General features: G+C 35.9%; 1 protein-coding gene and 1 pseudogene across 8 annotated transcripts in view; both read right to left on the bottom strand.

The window, feature by feature from the left end:
• Nucleotides 1–8,433, bottom strand: part of LOC111537692 — a 17,899-nt pseudogene extending 9,466 nt beyond the window's left edge.
• The window catches only part of BCAS3 (BCAS3 microtubule associated cell migration factor), a 722,154-nt gene that overhangs the window by 550,015 nt on the left and 148,804 nt on the right, over nt 1–23,335 (bottom strand). The window lies entirely within an intron of this gene.

Here is a 23,335-nt window from a genome sequence, read left to right as displayed (position 1 = left end):
AAAAACAAGAAATGGGGAAAGGATTCCCTATTTAATAAATGGTGCTGGGAAAATTGGCTAGCCATAAGTAGAAAGCTGAAACTGGATCCTTTCCTTACTCCTTATACGAAGATTAATTCAAGATGGATTAGAGACTTAAATGTTAGACCTAATACCATAAAAACCCTAGAAGAAAATCTAGGTAGTACCATTCAGGACATAGGCATGGGCAAGGACTTCATGTCTAAAACACCAAAAGCAATGGCAGCAAAAGCCAAAATTGACAAATGGGATCTCATTAAACTAAAGAGCTTCTGCACAGCAAAAGAAACTACCATCAGAGTGAACAGGCAACCTACAGAATGGGAGAAAATTTTTGCAATCTACTCATCTGACAAAGGGCTCATTTCCAGAATCTACAAAGAACTCAAGCAAATATACAAGAAAAAAACAAACAACACCATCCAAAAGTGGGGAAAGGATATGAACAGACATTTCTCAAAAGAAGACATTCATACAGCCAACAGACACATGAAAAAATGCTCATCATCACTGGCCATCAGAGAAATGCAAATCAAAACCACAATGAGATACCATCTCACACCAGTTAGAATGGCAATCATTAAAAAGTCAGGAAACAACAGGTGTTGGAGAGGATGTGGAGAAATAGGAACACTTTTACACTGCTGGTGGGATTGTAAACTAGTTCAACCATTATGGAAAAGAGTATGGCAATTCCTCAAGGATCTAGAACTAGATGTACCATATGACCCAGCCATCCCACTACTGGGTATATACCCAAAGGATTATAAATTATGCTACTACAAAGACACATGCACACGTATGTTTATTGCGGCACTATTCACAATAGCAAAGACTTGGAATCAACCCAAATGTCCATCAGTGACAGACTGGATTAAGAAAATGTGGCACATATACACCATGGAATACTATGCAGCCATAAAAAAGGACGAGTTTGCGTCCTTTGTAGAGACATGGATGCAGCTGGAAACCATCATTCTTAGCAAATTATCACAAGAAGAGAAAACCAAACATCGCATGTTCTCACTCATAGGTGGGAACTGAACAATGAGCTCACTTGGACTCGGGAAGGGGAACATCACACACTGGGGCCTATCATGGGGAGGGGGGAGGGGGGAGGGATTGCATTGGGGAGTTATACCTGATATAAATGATGAATTGATGGGTGCTGATGAGTTGATGGGTGCAGCACACCAACATGGCACATGTATACATATGTAACCTGCACGTTATGCACATGTACCCTAGAACTTAAATAATAATAAAAAAAAAAAGAATACAGAAAACATACCATCCTCAAGCAAATAATAAACATCCAACCAAGTCCATTACTCTCCTCTGCACACTACCTCTCCACAAAAAAAGTAGTAAAAACAGAAAGTGTATATTGAGCTACAAATAGACTAGTTCATGCAGAAAACTGAATTTGTGTAGTACATACATTTTCCAGAATGAACAGGAAATGAATAAAGACATTTAAAAGGAAGATAGCAGATTTAAAAACAAAAAAAAAGGAACTGAACATGGAGATCCAATTTGTGAAATTACATGTTATTTCAAAAAAATTCTGTCTCAAGACTGCAGCATCAATTCTTCTCTGACAGTTTCTAGCCTCCCAGCTTGCTGGCCTGGCCTAGTTCTTACTTGCTGTACCCCAAAATCACACAAACCACTTCCTTAAAATGAATATTTTGTGTGTATCTATGTGTCTATCTTTGCTTATATATGCTGGCTAATATATTGAGGAATAAAAACTAAAACACTCATACACAGGGCCAAACATTTGCTCGAAGGAAAACAGTAAGGACTCTCGTTTTGCATCTCTGGCTGAGCCTCTGGCTCATCTCAAGTGGGAAGTGAAGACTAAGGCAGAATTGTAGATGGCATTACAACACATTCAAGGACTGTCCCAGTTTAAAGCCAATCTGCAAATACCAGAGTACTTTTTTTTTTCTTTTTGTAGTCCCAGCTACTCGGGGGGCTGAAGCTAGAAGTCTGCTTGATCCCGGGAGGTCAAGGCTGCAATGAGCTATGATCATGCCACTGCACTCCAACCTGGGTGACAGAGCGAGACCCTGACTTAAAAAAAAAATAAGGAAACGTGAAAACATAATAAAGGGCTCATAAAAAACCCACAGCTAACACCATATTCAATAAAGAAAAACAAAGTTTTCCCCTAACATCAGGAACAAGACAAGGATACCCACTATTATTCAACACTGTACTGAAAGATCTATGCAAAGCAATTAGGCAATACAAAGAAATAAAAGGTATCTATTCATAGATAACATATTCTTATACAGAGAGAAAATTCCCGATAATCTATAAAAGTACTAGAACTGATAAATTCAACAAAGTTGCAGGATCAACATGCAAAACCTAGCAATGAACAATCCAAAAGACAAACGAAGAAAACAGTTCCATTTATAACAGCAATACAATATCTACAGAAATTCCAATGGCTTTTTATGCAGAAATGAGAAATCCAATCCTAAATGCAAATGTAAGTACAAGCGGCACCAAACAGCCAAAACAAAGTTGGAAAAGAACAAATTTGGAGGACTCACATTTTGAAACTTACAACAGAACTACGGTTATTAAAACACTGTGAAACTGGCCTAGTATTAGACATACAAATGTCTAATGTCTAGCATTACACATTCCAAAAATGAAATAGAATTCAGAGTCCAGAAACAAATTAATGATGAATTAACTTTTGAAAAAGCTGCCAAATCTATTCAATGGGAAAAGGACAGGCTCTTCAGTAAATTATGTTGAGACAAGTAGAAATTTCTCTGCAAAAGAATGAAGTGAAACCCTAGCTCCCAATTCAAAATAGTTCTAATGACCCAAATATAAAACTATAAAACTCTTAGGAGCAAACAAATAGGTAAATCTTCCTGATCTTGAATTTGGCAATTGATTCTTAGATATGATACCAAAGGTATAAGCAACAAATGAATGAACTGATAAATCAGATTACATCAATTATTTTAAAACATCTGTGGAACAAAGGACATTATTAAGAAAGTAAAAAGATAACCACAAAATGTGAGAAAATATTTGTGAATAATATATCAGACAAGGGTCTAGTATCCCAAATATATTGTTAATTTTTATAACAAGTAGACAAACATTCCAATGGGAAAAAAAAAAAACGTGGGCAAAGGAATTGAATAGACATTTTTCCAAAGAAGATATACAAATGGTCAACACATATATAAAGGATGCTCAACATCATTAGTCATTAGGATAATGCAAATCAAATTCACAATGAAATATAACTTTACAGCCACTAGGTTGGTCATAATTTAAAAATTAAAATCAGAAAATAAATGTGAAGAAATTGGAACTCTGGTCCACTGCTGGTAGGAATATAAAATGGTACATCTCCTGCAGAAAACAGCTTGGCAGTTCCTCAAAAAGTTAAACACAGAATCATCATATGACCCAGCAATTCTACTCCCGTACCCAAGAGGAAGCAGCATACATTCACACAAAAACTTGCACATGAATGTTCATAGCAGCATTTTCATCATAATCACAAAGTCGAAACACCCATATGTCTCTCAACAGATGAATGGATAAACAAATTGTAGTGTACGTATACAATGTAATATTATTCGCCCATAAAAAGGTATGAAGTACTGACACATGCTACAGCATGGATGAACCTCCCAAACATTATGCTAAGTGACAGAAGTCAGAAACAAATGGTCACATATTGTGTGAATCCAGTTATACGAAATACCCAGAACAAGTCAATCCACAGAGACAGAAGGCAGATTGTTGGTTGCCAGTGGCTGGAGGAAGGGGGAAACAGGGAGGGACTGCTTAGTGGATATAGGATTTTCTTTCGATGTCAATAAAATGTTCTGGAACTAGTGGCTGTGGGGATACAACACTGTAAATGTACTAAATGCTGCTGAACTGTATACTTTAAAATGTTAACTTTTATATTATGTAAAGTCACCTCAACAAAAAGAAAGAGAAAGAGAGGGAGGGAGGGAAGAAGGAAAGAAGGAATGAAGGAAGGGAGGGAGGGAGGCTGTCAAGGTTAATATCAGATAAAGTAGACTTTGGAGCTAAGAAAATAAGCAGAGACAGAGAGGAAAATAAAGATAGAAGGGTCAGTACATCAAGAAGACACAGCAACCCTAAATGTATATATATTGAACAACAGAGCTGGAAGTTATCTGAAGTAAAAATGGCTAGAGTTGAAAGGAAAAATAGACAAATCCACAATTATAATAGGAGAGACTTCAACATACTTCTCTCAACAACTGATAGGAAGACTAGACGAAAAACCATATAGAACAACTCACAAACACCATCAGCTAACAGGAACTTGACATTTATATAATACCCAATAACAGCAGAGTACAGATTATTTCAACATTGAGGTTTTGAGCCAATCTGAATGAGAACTTGGTGATGCTTTTAAACAAGACAGGAAGTCAGTGGGGATGCCTGTGTATACATATTCAACCATACTAACAAAAAAGAACTTTTGACATAAGAAATATACCTGATCCTGACTGAAAAAAATAAAAAAGTAGAACAGGGCTAGGTGTGGTGGCTCATGCCTGTAATCCCAACACTTTAGGAGATCAAGGCAGGAGGATCACTTGAGCCCAGGAGGTCGAGACCAGTCTGTGCAACAAAGCAAGACACCCTTTCTACAAAAAAATTTAAAAATTGGTTGGGCATGGTGGTGCACGTCTGTGGTCCCAGCTACTCAGGAGACTAAGGTGGGAGGATCGCTTGAGCCTGGAAGGTTGGGGCTGCAGTGAGCAGAGATGTCACCACTGCACTCCAGCCTGGGTGACAGAGTGAGACAATGTCTCAAAAAAAAAAAAAAAAAATTAGCCAGGTGCAGTGGTACGTACCTGTGGACCTAGCTTCTCAGAAGGCTGAGGTGGGAGAATCACTTGAGCCCAGGAGTTCAAGCTTGCAGTGAGCTATGACAAAGTGAGACTTTGTGAAAGAGAGAGAGTGGGGGAAAAAAAGGAAAAAGAAAAGAGAAAGAAAGAAGTAGAAAGGGAGTGTGTAACAAAGAGCATAGAACACAATCAGGAACTTTCAGGAAAAATAACATTTTCAAAATTTTTTTTATACTTTGTTTTTAAGTCTCCATCAGATTGTGGTCTTGTTTAAGCCAATAATAGTATATTATTAATTTTGCATGCCCAGGCATGTGATTAGACATAGTTTACCATCAATAAATGTTTTAGAATGAAGCAAAAACCAGCAGAACTGAAGGGAAAACAAGACGTTCGGAAATAGAGTGTAATGAGCAGTGGCCACTGTTAAGGATCATAAGCAAGGGGAATTTATCCCTTGTGATCTGTTTTATTATATCACACTCAAACATTACAAACTTAAAAATCCACCTGGTCACAGTAATCTCCCTAAACAATTCTCTCTAATAATTTAATTCCTGTTTCTAAAGCTTTCAATGACACACCACTGCCATGAAGTTCAAACTTTTATCTATGAAAATAAAGACCTTCACTAGATGGACTCAGGTTTTTGTTTGTTTTGGGGGGTTATTTATTTATTTATTTAGAGACGGAGTCTCCCTCTTGTTGCCCAGGCTGGAGTGCAATGGCGCAATCTTGGCTCACTGCAACCTCTGCCTCCTGGGTTCAAGTGATTCTCCTGCCTCAGCCTCCTGAGTAGCTGGGATTACAGGCATGTGCCACCCCGCCCGGCTAATTTTTGTATTTTTAGTAGAGATGGGGTTTCAACATGTTGGTCAGTCTGGTCTGGAACTCCTGACCTCAGGTGCTCCACCCGCCTTGGCCTACCATAGTTCTGGGATTACAGGCATGAGCCACCACGGCCAGCCACAACTAATATAAATTTATTGAATGAATAAATTAATGAGAATATAAAAGGCAATAATTCCCTCTACCATTCTGAGATTGAGGCCTAATTTTGACTTTAGATTCATTGTTACTTCCATACTGCTCAAAATAATTTCATTGGTATTTAGTAACCCATTTTAGATGAGGTGTTAGGATATACCAACATCACATATAATTCCCTATCTTCAGGCATTAGCTACCGTGCCTAGCCTTGTTGGAGCACTTTTAAACCATTAGTTTAAATTCTCCCCTTTCAGAAAACTTGTACTGCAGCCTTTAAACCTTTATTAACTTTTTTACTCACGGTATTCTATCTACTTGGCTCTATTCCATCCTCACATCTACTCACTGACTACAATGATATCCTCCCAGCTTGAGATGCTTGCTTCTTCCTTTGCAAACTTACAATACTTGTATCCATCAGGTCAATTAAAAGATCTGCCAGCCACAATCGACATAAAGAAAACTGTCCTACTCAGCATCCCATGATAAGCCAGTAGTCTTAGATGGTCATGCTTGATACTACAAGGGTCCTCCCCCTTAGTTAGACCAACAAATGTATCTGAACCAAGGGCAAGCAAAATTTACAGGTTGGCATGAAGTGAAAAACTCTACTTCTATAGATACAGACCACAGCACCTTTTAAAAAAAGAAGACAGAAAACTGAAGTTTTCCATACAACTATACTGGGAAGATAGGGAATTAATTATATGTGATGTTGGTATATCCTAACACCTCATCTAAAATGGGTTAGTAAATACCAATGAAATTATTTTGAGCAATATGGAAGTAACAATGAATCTAAAGTCAAAATTAGGCCTCAATCTCAGAATGGTAGAGGGAATTATTGCCTTTTATATTCTCATTAATTTATTCATTCAATAAATTTATATTAGTTGTGGCTGGGCGTGGTGGCTCATGCCTGTAATCCCAGCACTTTGGGAGGCCGAGGTGGGCAGATCAGCTGAAGTCCGGAGTTTGAGACCAGCCTGAGCAACATGAAGAAATCCCATCTCTACTAAAAAATCAAAATTAGCTGGGTGTGATGACGCATGCCTGTAATCCCAGCTACTCAGGAGGCTGAGGCAGGAGAATCCCTTGAACCCAGGAGGCAGAGTTTGCGGTAAGCCGAGATCATACCACTGCACTCCAGCCTGGGCAACAAGAGAGAAACTCCATCTCAAAAAAAAAAAAAAATTATATACTTTGTGCCAGGCACTACGACTGCAAAACAAGGCAAAAGCCTTCCCACTGTTGAACATATTCTAGTAGGTAAAGACACCTACTGAACACAATATAAACACATAAATGAGTAAAATAAGTCAAATGTTAGAGATTAATAAGTAATATGCATAAAGAAAAACACAGAGTAGGGAAAAGGGATCAGTGCAGATGATAAAAGGATATGCAGCACTGTCCATACAGCCATGTGAAGATTAGAAAGTAAGAATTAGAAATGACCTGGGAGTCCTCGTTTCTTTAAATAGCTGATATAAGCTTGTATGTAAAAAGAATGCAATCTGCATACTGGTCACAAGGTAGATAAATGGCAGTATGACTGAATGTAGGGAGAGGAACAAGAGGGTACATCTTGCCAAAAATATGGAGATGGGATATTTTCTTAACTTCAACAAATAGTATGGCTGGGTGCAGTGGCTCACGCCTGTAATCCCAGCACTGTGGGAGGCCAAGGTGGATCAGCTGAGATCATGAGTTCGAGACCAGCCTGACCAATATGGTGAAACCCCATCTCTACTAAAAATTGCAAAAATTAGCCCAGGTGTGGTGGTGTGTGCCTGTAATCTCCAGCTACTCAGTGGGGTGAGGTAGGAGAACCGCTTGAACACGGGAAGTGGAGGTTGCAGTGAGCCGAGATTGCACCACTACACTCCAGCCTGGACGACAGAGCAAGACTCTGTCTCAAAAAAAAAAAAAAATTAACAAACAACAACAAAATTTAACAGAGACACTAGGAAAAGGGCACATATAAATTTTTTAGCCAATTTTTAAAAATATATACCAATACTATGTAAAATAACAAAATAAATTAAAAAACAAAAATCAACCTTAGTAGCATATCAAAACCCTGTCTCTACAAAAAAAAGTTAAAAATTAGCTGGGTGTGGTGTTGTACACCTACATTCCTAGCTGCTCAGGAGGCTGAGAGAGGATACATTGAGCCCAGGAGTTCAAGACTGCAGTGAGCTATAATTGGGCCACTGCACCGCAGTCTGGGCAACAGACTGTCTTTAAAAAAAAAAAAAAAAAAAAGCTAAGAGAATGCAAAACCCAAACAAAGTGAGTGTCATTAGGAAATAATTGTCTTTCGAATGAAAGCCAGCCTGTAGATACAGAGGAATTTATTTTCAATACAATGGTGGAATCCAAGGATACAAAAGAAAGAGCTTAGAAACTGAACATTAGAAAAAGGAGAGAGAGCACACTCAGCAGTAAGCAAATGTGAGCATTGCTTACTTAGATAAGAATATAAATAAGTGGAGAAAGGAACTATAATCCGCAATGTGGAATCACAGAAGATCATGTCCCGTAGAGTATGCAGAATATTGGCAGAGGAAAAGGACATGGAACTAGCTACGGTCAGGGTTCTAAATAGAAAATTGAAAAAAAAAATTGTTCTAGTATGCTTCCTTTTTTTTAATCACCGTAGAGACAGGTGGTATCTTGGTGCCAGAAGTTAACCTGAGTATAAGGAGTTCATGCCACTATTTTTTGATACGTTATGTAGTAGTAACCTTACATTTTTAATGATTGTAAGTTTCCTAATTAATTCACCAAATGTATAAGGTTGTCCACTACCAAAACATAAAGCTGAAATTCCATTGCAATCAAAGATCTCCTATTTTAAAAGGTTATTATCCAATGATCTGGTTAAAGCAGTGACAGGATATACCTATCATTTACTTTTGTTGAGTCATATTAATTAAAAAATTAGTTCCAAAGTAGAAAGGGATATCAAAAAATCTAAAAGTAATGCAGTTATTTATTAAAGTATGTTTTACAATTACTTTTAAATAAAGATATATAGAAGTATAACATACCTAAAAATGAGTGTAAAAATCTAAAGTGTACACCTTGGTAAATTTTCATAAAGTCCGTATGTCCCTTATAACTCCACACAAAGAGAAAAATACATTTCCAGCACCTCGAAAGGCTGCCTCATGCCATCTTCCATTTCTTGGTCCCCAGTCTCCCCAAAGGCCATCACTAGAGACTCTTTTTGGGAGCCTGATTACGTAAGCAGCCATGTGGGGAAGCCCTAGCCAAGGAACTGCAGACAGCCTTTAAGAATTGCCCCTAGGAAGGCTAGAAGTGGAATCTCCCCCAGTCAAGCCCTCAGAGGAGACCTTTACTCCAGCCTGTAAGACCTAAGTTAATGAACCAGTTAAATTGTGCCTGGACTCCTAACCCATATAAACTATGAGAAGATAAATGTTGTTCTAATATGCTAAATATGTTCTAATATGTTATATACCAATAGATAACCCATCCAGTCTCTCTCTTTTGCAACAAAATGATCTTTAGATTTAGTGTGACCTCAAAGACGCAGAAGGGTTTTTTAATAGACACATAATAAAGTTTCAGTCCTTCTGCCATTATACTACTTTAAAATGACATTGATGGGCTGGGCACAGTGGCTCACGCCTGTAATCCCAGCACTTTGGGAGGTCTAGGTGGGAGGATCACAAGGTCAGGAGATCGAGACCATCCTGGCTAACTTGGTGAAACCCCATCTCTACTAAAAATACAAAAAATTAGATGGGCATGGTGGTGGGTGCCTGTAGTCCCAGCTACTAGGGAGGCTGAGGCAGGAGAATGGCGTGAACCCGGGAGGCAGAGCTTGCAGTGAGCCGAGATCCGGCCACTGCACTCCAGCCTGGGCGACAGAGCGAGACTCTGTCTCAAAAGAAAAAAAAAAAAGACATTGATTAAATTTCAGCAGTGTAAGTAAAATTATGACTTTATATGTGCTACGTTTAAATCTACTAAATTAAGTTCCTTACTTAGAGCAGTATATGAAAAATTATTATATTTTATTTATTTAAATATTTTTTAAAATTGTAGCAATATAATCTATTCTGAAACAAATTTAACCAAATGAGCCTCCATTGTTCAAGTTCTATAACACACAAACATTTCTGGAATTCTAGCTCACTTTTATTGAGACAATAGGGAGAGTTTTTGAAATGATAAAACAGAGAAGCCTACTAAGCATTAAGCAATTTTAATCAAAAGTTACTTTAATTTTCACAAGTTATACCAGTAATTTGTTCTTAATTAATTGAGGTTAACCTGTTAAAAGATTTGACCAAATGTACATAACCACATCACTTGGTTAAGTAATCATGAGAATTCTCAACCCATAACTTAGGAATCTTTTTATATATAAATACTACCATACATGTTGTAAATACGGGGAAACCTTCTGACAATCTGTTTCAGATCCAACAGTTTCTACATAAGACAAAAGTCAAGAATGCAGTGAGGACTAGTCAAATGAACCACTAAAGGAGTCAAAACACGAAGAGGTCAAAAAACAGGAATTAAATAAGATTTTTAGCTATGCACAACTAAGTATTCCTGTGTAATTATATCTTTATATAATAGGATCAACAATTCATTTTCTTTGTCACAAACTAGGTTTTTTGCATCTATAGAACGAGAAATGAGCAAGTGCCTTGAGCTTTTTGTGAACACTAAGTTTGATGCTGAATACTTGAGCTTTTTAAAAATTGTAATGCATGAGAGATGGTAGCCTCACACTGTACCTTCTGCATCTTTAAAATTTAAATACCTCCCGAAAACGGTACAGTAGACAGATGCAAAGGGATCTTTTATGCTTGATGAAAAACAAGAATTACAAATAATACAATATTGAATTCAATTCCAAAACTCAAGTTTCATAAATCCCTAACAAAAATATTTAAATTTTGTCTCTCGTCTATTTTTAATTATTTGTAACAGTATGTTTTTTCTTTACATTTGTGTATTTTATTAGAATCATAGCCATTCTTAACCTGGACAATGTTTTTAAAATAGAGGGGTTTTTTTAATGCAATACAATGAACATCACTTTAAAGCAATGTGAAATATGGCTTTTATGATTTCAAAATTCTAAACATTAATATCATTTTCCTTTACAAAGACCTTTATTATTTTCATTCATGATATTTAACAGATTGAAACAAAATTAGGAGAAGCGGAACAAAGTATTTGAGAAAGTGACATTTTCCAAGAATGTGCATGCATAAGTGAAACACAAAATAGCAAAGACATTTAAAATCTACCACAAATTGCAAGAAGCATGGAAACACTTATTTTTAAATGGGAAAAAGCTGCACAACCTTCAACATGTGTTATTGAATCTAATGCTTTAAATTTAAGAGGAAAATTTTTGATAGTATTACATTATTTGTATTCTTATTCGGCTCCTAAAGAACAAAAGCCAGTTGGTCTTGTTTTTAATAATTAAAAAGAAAAAGCAAAGAAAATGGAAACTTAACCATATTAAAAGGTAAACCTGTGATGAGCCTAGTTAATAATAACTTTATTCTGCATTTTTGTTCTGCAGAGTTCTCAATAAACACTGGGTTATGAAACCTTCCAACACTCGCACAGCTTATGGAGAGGTAACCAGGCACAAAGGGGTAAGCAACATCTCCACACAAAAACAGGAGGTAATATTACAATTGGGATTGGAATTAGACATTCTTCGTCAATAGAGATCTAACAGACAACATAAGACGCAAAGACATAATACATTATACTGAAAAAAGAAAGTAAGTTTTCTTTATTTGTGATTAAACACAAAGACGTGTTAGAAAGACTCTGTCTTCAAGGAGCTTTCAAAATAATTAGCTGAGTTTTCTTGTAAGGATTGGAAATTAAGTTATAATACAAAGAAATATGTTTAATATTCCACAATGATAAACAAATCCAATGAAAATTCAAATTATGAAAGAAATGTTACAACAAACAGATATGGGCTGCCAGTTTATTTACATATATATGTAATATACATATAATAAATACATACATTATCTATTTATACAATACTATTTTCTACTATGCCCACACAATCTTCCTCCACTAAAAACCACGCATAAGACAGGTACAGTGGCGTACTCCTGTAGTCCCAGCTACTCCAGAGTCAGGAGGATCACTTGAGCCTATTTGAAGCCAGGAGTTTGAGGCTGCAGGGTGCCATGAATCATGCCTGTGAATAGTCACCGCACTTCAGCCTGAGCAACATAATTAAACCCTGTCTCTAATAAAAACAACAAAAACCATGCATAAGTACAGCATGATTAATATTTTTTTAGATTTTTGTCCAGAAAAAAATATCCAGAATGGTAGTATAGAGAAGTCAGCAAACTATGCCCAAAATCCTGCCCTACTGCTATTTTTGTAAATAATGTTTTATTGAAACACAGCCACACCTATTCATTTCTTTATTGTCTATAGTTTAGTTGCCACAGAGAACATATCATCCACTGAACCTAAAATATTTCTTGCAGGAGAAAATTTGCCAACCTCTGACCCATACCTTTCTATTTCAAGTGAATTTGGGTTGCTTTTCACTCTTTCTCGGGGGTCTTATAGTATTTGCTGTAGTTCTTGTGGGGAAATATGAGATCAGCCTAATCCCCACCACTCCCTCTTCGTTCCCTACAGCCCCCTCACCACCTCCCAGTTATTAAAGCTCCTGAAATTCAGAAACTTTACAATGATATATATTGGAATTGGCCATTCTGAGTCAATTATCCTTGGTACACACTGTGCTATTTCATTACATCAAATGAAGTCGTTTCATTTCCATTAAGGTTTCTTAACTTTTACCTTAAATATTTCCTCAATCACAATGCTTTGCTGTTCTTATTTGGAAACTATGCACATGTTGTGATTTTCTTCCCATTTTGTTCAGTCTCTCATTTAATTCCATTTTCTATCTATTCTCCCTTCCATGCCTTACAATTCATCAATTCTGTGATCAATTTGTGGGGTTTATCTCACCATGTCTTCCTTGAGTTCTTGTATCACTGTTTTATGGCCTTCCTTCATGGAAAAAAAAATAAGCTTTAAAATTTTTTAATTTAAAGTTTAAATTTTATTTAAAATTGAATTTTAAAAAAGTATTGTGTGGCCAGGCGTGGTGGCTCACACCTGTAATCCCAGCACGTTGGGAGGCCAAGGGGGGTGGATCACCCGAGGTCAGGAGTTTGAGACCAGCCTGGCCAACATGGTGAAACCCATCCTCTACTAAAAATACAAAAATTAGCCAAGCATGGTGGCACGCACCTGTTCCCAGCTACTTGGGAGGCTGACACAGGAGAATCACTTGAACCCAGGAGTTGGAGGTTGCAGTGAGCCAAGATTGCATCACTGCACTCCAGCTTGGGCAACAAGAGCAAAACTCCATCTCAAAAAAAAAACAAGTATTGTGAAATATTTGCTTACAATTTTAAACTGCTCCCCAGGAACATTATTCTACTGATTGTTCTTCCCTTGTCAAAAACTTTCCAATGACTTAGGTTTTCCATTTCATGAAAGTTAACACATTTACTGGCATAAAAGTTGTATAATATTACCTTATTATCTTTTATTGATCATAAGATCTATAGTGATGCCCCTTTCATTCCTGATATCAGTACTTTGTGTCTCCTCTTTCTCTTAATTAGTCTCATTAAAGGGTTATCGATTTTACTGATGCTACCAAATAATCAGTTTTTGGCTTAATTGAAAGAATCAGGAAATTCCAAATAAAGTTCTAGTGGATCAGGAGGTATGATAGATAATCTGCTGAATATAAAAGAGCTTAAACAAGGTTGTGGATGTTTACGACAGCTAGTTTGCCATCTTTTGTTACACCTATTTATTGAATATACACCTATGAGTTTTGCCATACAAATCTACAGTTCAACTACTCTGATCTCACAAAAGGAAAGTAAAATTTCTACTAGATATAAGGTTAAAGTGCAATCATTTGACAATACAGCAAAATCTTCCAAGCCTCCAAGAAATAATCAGGTCCCATTTCCTGATAACACAATGTACAAGTTTGTCAGTCTTTTAAGTGTCATCTTCCCTAAACTGAAATCCAGGATCTGCCTTCACCAAACAGATAAATCAACAAGTGTCAAAAAGAATTAGCTATTTTAAAACTTATAAAGTGGTTTTAATCTACTGAGGTGCAAGTGAAACACTTTATAATTACTTTTCTACATAACTTGATCTAATATGAAGTAGTATAAAACTATGTTTAGGTTATTATAACTAAAACACTAACACAAAGGAAACATTTTACTTTTTCTGCTAGGCTCAAAGGAGATGACTCCATCTAAAAGTACTAAAAGTAATTCAATATACATGTGAGATATCTGTAAATAATATTAATAATCCATATTAATGAAAAATTCCAACATTTCCAAGGCCAATGACAACAGAGTTCAAACCAAACAACAGTTTGTTCTAATAAAGAAAATAACTGCCTACTAAACCTTCCAGGATATTTTCCATTTTTTTTTTTTTTTACTATGTGGAGATATTAAAACATTATTAATGAAGGAACGAAAACAACAGAACTAAACACTCTAGTTAATGCCATCTGTACATTTTTCAGACTTATAAGCTCTTTCACTAAAAAGAAGTACTGTATAAGCTTCCGGATGGCAGAGATTAAGTCTCGCTCACTGTTATATGTTGAGCATTAGTACTACTTGTTAAAAGAATTAATTAAAAATTAAGAAAAGAATTAAGAGAATTAATGTTAACTATCTGTTAAAAGATTTAATCACTCTGTCCGATACAATTATCCAACCCCACAGAATGTATAACACCAAGAGTGAGCCTTAATGTGAACGATGGACTCTGGGTGATAATGATGTGTCAATGTGTCAATGTAGGTTCATCAACTAAAACAAATGTACCACTCTAGCGGGGACTGTTGATAATGGCAGAGGCTATAAATGTATGCGGGCAGGAGATATGTGGGAACTTTCTGTATCTTCCACTCAATTTTGCTGTGACCCTAAAACTCCTCTAAAAGTCTCCCAAAAAAGCTGAGAGGATAAAATTTAGAGAATCCATTTTTTAGAATCCATTTAAAAGTCTAAACAATTAATCACTAAATGAAAAATTAAGGAGACATACTCGAGAAAATTCCATTTCTGAAACAAACATCCTAAAATGTTTGACATTCTACCTTTTGTGAATCTTGCTTTTCTAATAAGGCTCATATCTGTTACTGTTGTATAATATCTATGATTTCATCATGAGAATATGAACACTGTACATTTGATAAATACCATCGATTGTTATAAAGGCTTTACAAGTATTATTTCATTTAACCTTTACAATGACCCTATGATGTAGGTAAAACTTTATAGAGGAAAGCTTCTCTTTCTTTCTTTTATTGCAGCAACCATGGCCTGATAAGAAAAGCTTTTCTGTAAACATTTGATTTAATCTTCAAATTTAAAAAAAGGAACACTTTAATCTTTAATATTTAGCAATAAACTACCAGTGGAAATGTTTCTAACAATAGTAAAGATTTTGGTTGCTAAATATGTAATATTTAAGTTGTTGATATTCATTTACTGGTTGATTAGGAAATCCATTTATAGACGAAGAAGAGAAGTAAAAGAAGACTGAAGTTTCAACCTTGAGTTCAGTAACATCAGGTTTCCAAATAACCAAAGAAAAAACTAACAAATCTGCCTTTGGTATTCATGTAGTAGACAGTATAAGCAGCCATAATAATACTATAACTGTTACAGTATACTGTTCGAAAGTAGTAATTCAAGATACTACAAATCTCATATTGTAAATCCCCATGTAAAAGAAAAATGTATTTATATCTTTAACAGCAAAAATATTAATAAACTTCATTATTTTTTAATTTTGGAAGACATATGAATTTAATGAGTCTATTAGAAGGTTCTATTGTACTTTCCTATTTTATCGGTTTCTTCTGATAGATAACAAAATCACAGAAACTGCTGGCGGAGGAATACAGAAGAAGGGAAAGGCAAAACAGACCAGTTAAAAATTAAACATTAAAATGTTAGTTAATGATAAAGAAATACATCATAAAGTTCCCTAAAAATCATGTACAGTTAGTTTTGAGTCATACTATTATAAGGAACTTTTGAAAACTAAAAGAATATACTAGGGAAAATTTATAAGTTGGTTATGGTAGAAGCACTAACACCAACAAAAAGCAATATGTTGCTGGGATTTACTTCCCTAAAAGCAATATAACTTGTAACTGCTTATCAGGTATGATAAATAAAAAAAAATACAGAGTCATTTTTCATATCGACAGATATACATAACCACACCTAACAAAAAAACATAGGGTACTTGAAATGAGGACACTAAAGACTGGCTCAACTTATAAAAAGATGTTAATGATACCATCTTCTGCCAAGCAAGCACAGTGAGGCCAAATATACTACTATACTGTGAAAGAGTATGCCCAGTTTTATTACTCTAGTATCATCTTAAAACTTGATAATCTACCAATGTGTATTAGTTTGAGTACACATATGAAATCAATAGAAACCACTTTATTAAACATTTCAAAGAAACCAAAGTTCATCACAGCATTTGAGACACGCTGAGAAATGAAGTAAAGCCAAAATTAACAGATTACACTTAAAGTCTAATTCTCAAAATCAAGGAATAATCTGTTATATCAAAACAGAAAAAGAAACATTTCAGAGAGGGATATGTGTAAAAAATTATAGTCCATTATTTTCCTTGTCAACTCTTAAAATGAGAGCAGAAAATCTAAGCTTTTGCTTATCTTTATTAAGAAGACAATAAAATATCCTGTTCTAAATTAATACTTCTAAGGAATTTGACATATTATTGAAATACAACAAAACTATTCTTCTTATACCATAAAATAAGGTTTTTTGTTTGAAAACTAGTAAGACTATTTACATTCATTTTACATCAGTTATTATATTGTATAATTTGTGATAAAGCCACATCAGTGTAATTTATCTTTCCTGTGTTATTAGAATCAGAAAAAATCACTTGTTTAAATCCTTCTAATGATAATGTGCAAAGTTAGGCTTTTAAAAGTAGTTTCACGTTTTGACAAATTACTTTTCATAGTAGACAGAGAAGTAAAATGTTTCCCTATTTGGCTTTTCTTGTAAAGACGGTTGGAATTGAGAGGAAAATGAAGGGGAGTCAAATGACAAAGCCAAATGTTGTGAAATACATCTATTATATCAAATGTGGATAATTACAATTTTGAAAGAGTATGTGAAGCGAAAATATATAAGTGCCTTACCACTGATTAAAGTTTTTGCAAACATTTGTACTGAACAAAATAAAAATAAATTATTTGTAACATAATTTTGAAACTTGGTAGTTCAAACAAATAGCCCTCATTCATAATTTACAAAACTACTACATGAACGAATAGTCACAGATGCAATGCAAAAGTATAAGTGTGCAAAAGGCAAAATACTAAGGTTATACTGAAGCAATTTGTAACCACAGCAAGCTGTGGGTTTCTGACACAATCTTGAAAGAAATTTGGGATTTCATTAAAATTCTTATTGCCCAGGATCAAGAAAACCCACAGCATTCTGCTTTTAAAAATTAAAACTATTTATTCAGGATATCCAACTAAAAGACTGCCAAAATAAATTTTTACCAACATAAAAACATGATTTTATTTGCATTACAAAAAAAACAGTGCTATTAGTGCTTTTCAAGAATTATATAAAAGGTATTTCAAGAAGATTAGATAAGGGCTGGAGCTAGAGACACAAGACAGCACAGGCACACAAGTGCAGATTGTTTGAAAATTTGATTCTTCTAGAATATATAAAATGGGCCAGGTACGGTGGCTCGCACCTGTAATCCCAGCACTTTGGCAGTCTGAGGTGGGAGGATCGCTTGAGCTCAGGAGTTTGAGACCAGCCTGGGCAGTATAGTGAGACCCCTATCTCTATTTTTTTTAAAATAGAGTATATAAAATGACTTGTCATGGTACTTGTATTTTATATTGTATAGAAACACTGCCTTTAAAGGCAGAAGTTGAAAAACAGGTGCTTTTAGGGAAATAATTCTTTTTATTTCAAAAATGCATACATGGCCAAACCTTTTGTGACACATAAATGAAATGACATAAACTTTCACAAAGATTAGAGAAATGTCTTTTAGGTTCTAGTCTCAGATGGAGAACTAATAATGGAAACTGGAAATTCCCACTTTTTCCAGGATTAAGCCATTTAATAGTTATCAGTTTGATACTACAAAAGTTATTAGAATTCATTTTGAAAAGCACACTTTAAGATCCAAATTCTCCTTAAAATGCATAGAATGTTTCTTCTCAATTATGAAAAATAACCTCTTTACATTTGGAATCTAAATTTTCAATTAAAGGAGAAACTTAAAAAAAAAAAAAAAGTCCTACCTCGGGCAAGCCTCAGTTCACTGGATCTATGTCACATTGATTTATAACAGTTATTTCTTGGGGGGGGGGGGGGGGGGGGGTAGAAAAGCACACACAGATGCAAACAATTACTCTATTTTTGTAGGCAACAAGTGAGGTGGGTGGTAACTGAGAAATTTTTTTTAAATCCTGTCACAATATTCTGCTTTTTCTTAAGAAACCCTCCTCACACAACAAACGTTTGCCACATCAGAGAATTTCCAGGGCCTGAAGCACCACTTTGATTCCAGCCCGCTGCAGGCATTAGCAGGAGGTAATTAGGGTAAAAAGTTCAGCCACAGTTCCATGTCTAGAGTCCTGCCAGAAATAAATTTCCTCTCTATTCACTGGTTTCTACTGTACCCTCCCCTAACAATCATATTGAAAACACATTTATCTTTGTAGAGTTTGTTCCTCTTTTAATTAACTTTATGGCATTTACAGTGTTTAATAATTTAAAACGGCACCAATTGCAGCAGTTTTATACTTAATAGTGGAGCAGTGTATTATCATCTTTCCTCTGGTGCTGCTTCGTTTGACAAATGACTCTGAGAAGTATGCACTGCAGCTGTTTTCATCATCATAAATGTACATTTTATTTCCTTGTCTGAGAAAGGTGCACGGACAAAACTGACAAACAGATGCAATCAGAATGTTTTCTTCTGAATTTTTCAAGGAAGTGAAAAAGACTAATCAAAAAATTAAAAATGACACTACTTTACAATATACAAATTATTGTATTTTATATTTTCCACAAAGAGAAATGTGACTACATCTAAATAACTGATAAGATTTAAACATACCACATATTTGAGGGCTTGTAATTAAAAAAAAAAAACCCACCACCAAAGGGGCACTCAGAATACTGTCCCTTGTTCTGCATTCGTCTCTCCAAAAGCACATTCACCCACACCCACACCCACACCCACGTAGGGAGACTCTAATTAACATGCCAGTCATCTCACAATAACTGTTTTAACCTTCTTTGTATGTTGTGTTTGGAAAACAAGATGTTAATAAAATTATATAAATGAAAAGAAAACCACTTGTCACAACAATTGTTTTCTAACAAAGGATAAAATCAGTTAACTTTTATAAAAAAGACATAACATAGGTCGGCGCAGTGAATCAGGCCTGTAACCCTAGCACTTTGGGAGGCTAAGGCGGGTGGATCACCTGAGGTCAGGAGTTTGAGACCAGCCTGGCCAACATGGTGAAACCCTGTCTCAACTAAAAATACAAAAATTAGCCGGGTGTGGTGGCACGCACCTGTACTCCCAGCTACTCGGGAGGCTGAGGCAGGAGAATCGTTTGAGCCTGCGAGGCAGAGGTTGCAGTGAGCCAAGATCACACTACTACACTCCAGCCTGGTTGACAGAGTGAGACTCGATCTTCAAAAAACAAAACAAAGACAAAACATATAACTCAATCAAAAGACACTTATTGGCCAGATGCAGTGTCTCATGCCTGTAATTGCAGCACTTAGGGAGGCCAAGGCAGGAGGATCACTTGAGCTCAGGAGTTCAAGACCAGCCTAGGCAATACCACAAAATCCCGTCTAGCCTAGTGTGGTGGCACACACCTGTAGTCCCAGCTACTAGGGAGGCTGAAGTGGGAGAACTGTTTGAGCCTGAGGGTCAAATGTTGCAGTGAGCCAAGATTGTACCACTGCACTACGGCGTGGGTCACAGAGTAAGATCCTGTCTCAAAAAAACAAAAAGATATTTATATAAAAAAAAATAAAATCTTGGCTTGACTCTAGGATATTATAGTAGTTGTGACAAATACTTTATTGAGCCAGAAAATTTATTTGTTAAATAATAATAATCTGTTCGTGGACATAAAACAGTATTTCAAAGTTTGCAATTTTTTCAAGTTTTTCAGCCAGGTTTATAATTTAAACTCCTTTTGTGTAAAAGGAGTTTATCTAAATCTTTCCAAATTCTCTTCAAATATTTGGCCCTCAGTATCCTAAAAGTATGACCAACAGCTTTACACAAAGAAATAAAGAAAAAAAGCATGGCCCTTGTACCATCCTGAACAAAACACAACTGAGGATCATACAGCATTTTTAAAAATGTCCTGTAACATTTCAGTTAGCATGACCTTTCCTGTGAAGTCAACTATTCAGGACTTACGTTTGTCCCATTTTTCCCCTTTATGATCTAGATGACATCAAGGATTTCTGTCATTTTCCAGGTAAGTTTTCCAACTATACTTGTGCGACCATCATGTTTTGTACTGTTACAGTTAGTTTTACATTTCTCAAACATAAAGAAACACTGTTTCAAAGTGTTCAGGCTGGGCACAGTGGCTCACACCTATAATCCCAGGACTTTGGGAGGCTGAGGAGGGTGGACCTTTGAGAGGTCAGGAGTTCAAGACCAGCCTGGCCAACATGGTGAAACCCCATCTCTACTAAAAATACAAATTAGCTGGGTGCGGTGGTGTTCACCTGTAATCGCAGTTATTCAGGAGGCTGAGGCAGGATAATCGCTTGAACCCGGGAAGTGGAGGTTGCAGTGAGCTAAGATCACGCAATTGCACTCCAGCCTGGGCAACAGAGTGAGACTCCATCTCAAAATAAATAAATAAGTAAAAAATTTTTTAAAGTGTTCAATATTTGAATACTAGGAAGAGAAATTAAAAGACAAAAGTATATTTACAATAGCTACCAGTGGAGAAAAAGCACATCTAGAATTTCAAATCCCAATTATTTAAGGCAATCTCGTAAGACTCCTGACATCAACACAGGAAATGATGCACATTTACTACATTGTTCTAATTATATCATTTCATATAGTGGCAATAAATAAAGGTTCATGGAATAATAAAAACTGCTTGGAAATATCTAACAATATATAAGAAGATAATAAGATAGAAGAAGATAGTAAGAAACTTATGTCCCAGAAACTCCACTCTTAGTTATATATACCAAACAGAAATGTACAACAAAAGCAATATAGAAATGTTCGTATCTCTACTATTCATCAAACCCCCAATGGCAAACAATCCAAATATCCATCAACAACAAACACCACTGTCCTGTCCAACTTTATCTAACTACCTTCTCTACTTTTTTTTTTTTCTTTTTGAGACATAGTCTCGCTCTATTGCCCAGGTTGGAGTGCAGTGGTGTGATCTTGGCTCACTGCAACCTCTGCCTCCCAGGTTCAAGAGATTCTCCTGCCTCAGCCTCCCGAATAGCTGGGATTACAGGCACGTACCACCACACCCAGCTAATTTTTTGTATTTTTAGTAGAGGCAGGGTTTCACCATGTTGGCCAGGCTGATCTCGAACTGCTGACCTCATGATCCACCCCCCTGCTCCGCCCCAGCTTCCCAAAGTGCTGGGATTACAGGTGTGAGCCACTGCACCCGACCCTCTACTGTTTTTTTACATTCTATCACCATACTATATATTTTACTTATTTTTTTACTGTTTCTCTCTTCTTGTTAGAATGTCAGCTCTAGTAATAAATGTCTAGCAATGTCAGCTCTAGACATACAGACTTTTGTCTTCTTGGATCAGGGTTTCTCAAACTTGACGCTATCGATATTATGGGCTAGATAATTCTTTGCTGTCAAGGGCTGATCTGCAAATTACAGGATGTACAGTATAGCAGGTTCTTTGACTCTACACACAAGATGCCAACAGCATCTTCTACTCCATGATGTGGCAACCAAAAAATGTCCCCCAGACACTGCCAAATGTCCCCTCGGGATCAAAATCATCTCTACCTTTTTCCCCTCAGTTAAGAAATGATGTCCTGGATTATTTAACAGTAGCTGACACACAATAGATACCCATAAACATGTCTTGAAAGAACATAAGGAAGCCCCTTCTCAGAATAAAAGGGAAAAAAATCAAATAAAGCAGTTCTTAAGATTCCTATCTAAATGGCAGGAGAGGTGTTTAGAAAACATCTTAAAATCATAAACACAATGTATGATTAGCACAGTAGCAGAATCTTACTGAGACTGTGTTGTCATTTACAGAATAAATTATATCCATATAGCCTTTGATTATAAACAATTTAAAAACCTTAGTTATAGCAAATTACCTTTTCCAAATCCCAATACTTTGATACCAGAAAATCAAATAATACACTTAATGAGATTTAGCAAGGTTTTATTCTGGCAAAATAACATATCATTGTATCAACAAAAGATTTTCCCCCAAAAAACATGGTTAAAAATACTTGACTTAGAAACTGTCATGGTTCTCCATAATGAACTGCCTAATTATCTACTTCAACTTTTATCTTTAACATAATCACAACACAACAGTGATCTCTTTTCAGGCTTATTCACTATGCACATGGCCTGTTCCACCAGAAGCAGAGTAAGCATGCCTGTATGGAATTCCACAAAGGCAGAATCTATGCAGATGTTCTTTCCCTTTTGGTTTTCCTCTAATTTGCAAATCTTGTAATCTAAGCCTGAAGTTGACTGGACCAACATTTAAACCAGTATAGCAATATCAGCCAAAAACTCAATCTGTTTTCTATTTATATGTCAAGACTGCATCCTTCTTGGTGGCTGAAAAAAACTATTGTTTTGAAATGATTACACAGAGAAACTGCAAGCCTTTTAGTTGTTTTATGAACTGGTTCTAGATGGAAACCTTTACTTTTTGGTTAAGTTGTAGAGCAGAAGAAAAAACAACTTTGAACTCAATACTTTTACCTTTATATTTTTAACTGTATACTAAAGTCACTTTGAACTATGTGACAATGAAGTATTTCCCAAAAAACGTCATTACAAAGTGAAGATGGCACTGCTACTCAAGAAGACTTATTACACAGAAACACGCTTCTTCTACGGAGGGAGGGACAGGAAGGGTGCGTTACAAAGAAACATGAGAAAACTATTGTGGTTGATGGATATGCTCGTTATCTTGATTGGAGTGTGATGGTTTCATGGACATATACAGATGTCAACATTTATCAAACTGTACACTTTAAAT

Source organism: Piliocolobus tephrosceles, chromosome 16, assembly GCF_002776525.5.
Source record: "Piliocolobus tephrosceles isolate RC106 chromosome 16, ASM277652v3, whole genome shotgun sequence".
In the NCBI taxonomy this organism is placed as follows: domain Eukaryota; kingdom Metazoa; phylum Chordata; class Mammalia; order Primates; family Cercopithecidae; genus Piliocolobus; species Piliocolobus tephrosceles.
This window is presented reverse-complemented; position numbering and strand designations above follow the sequence as displayed.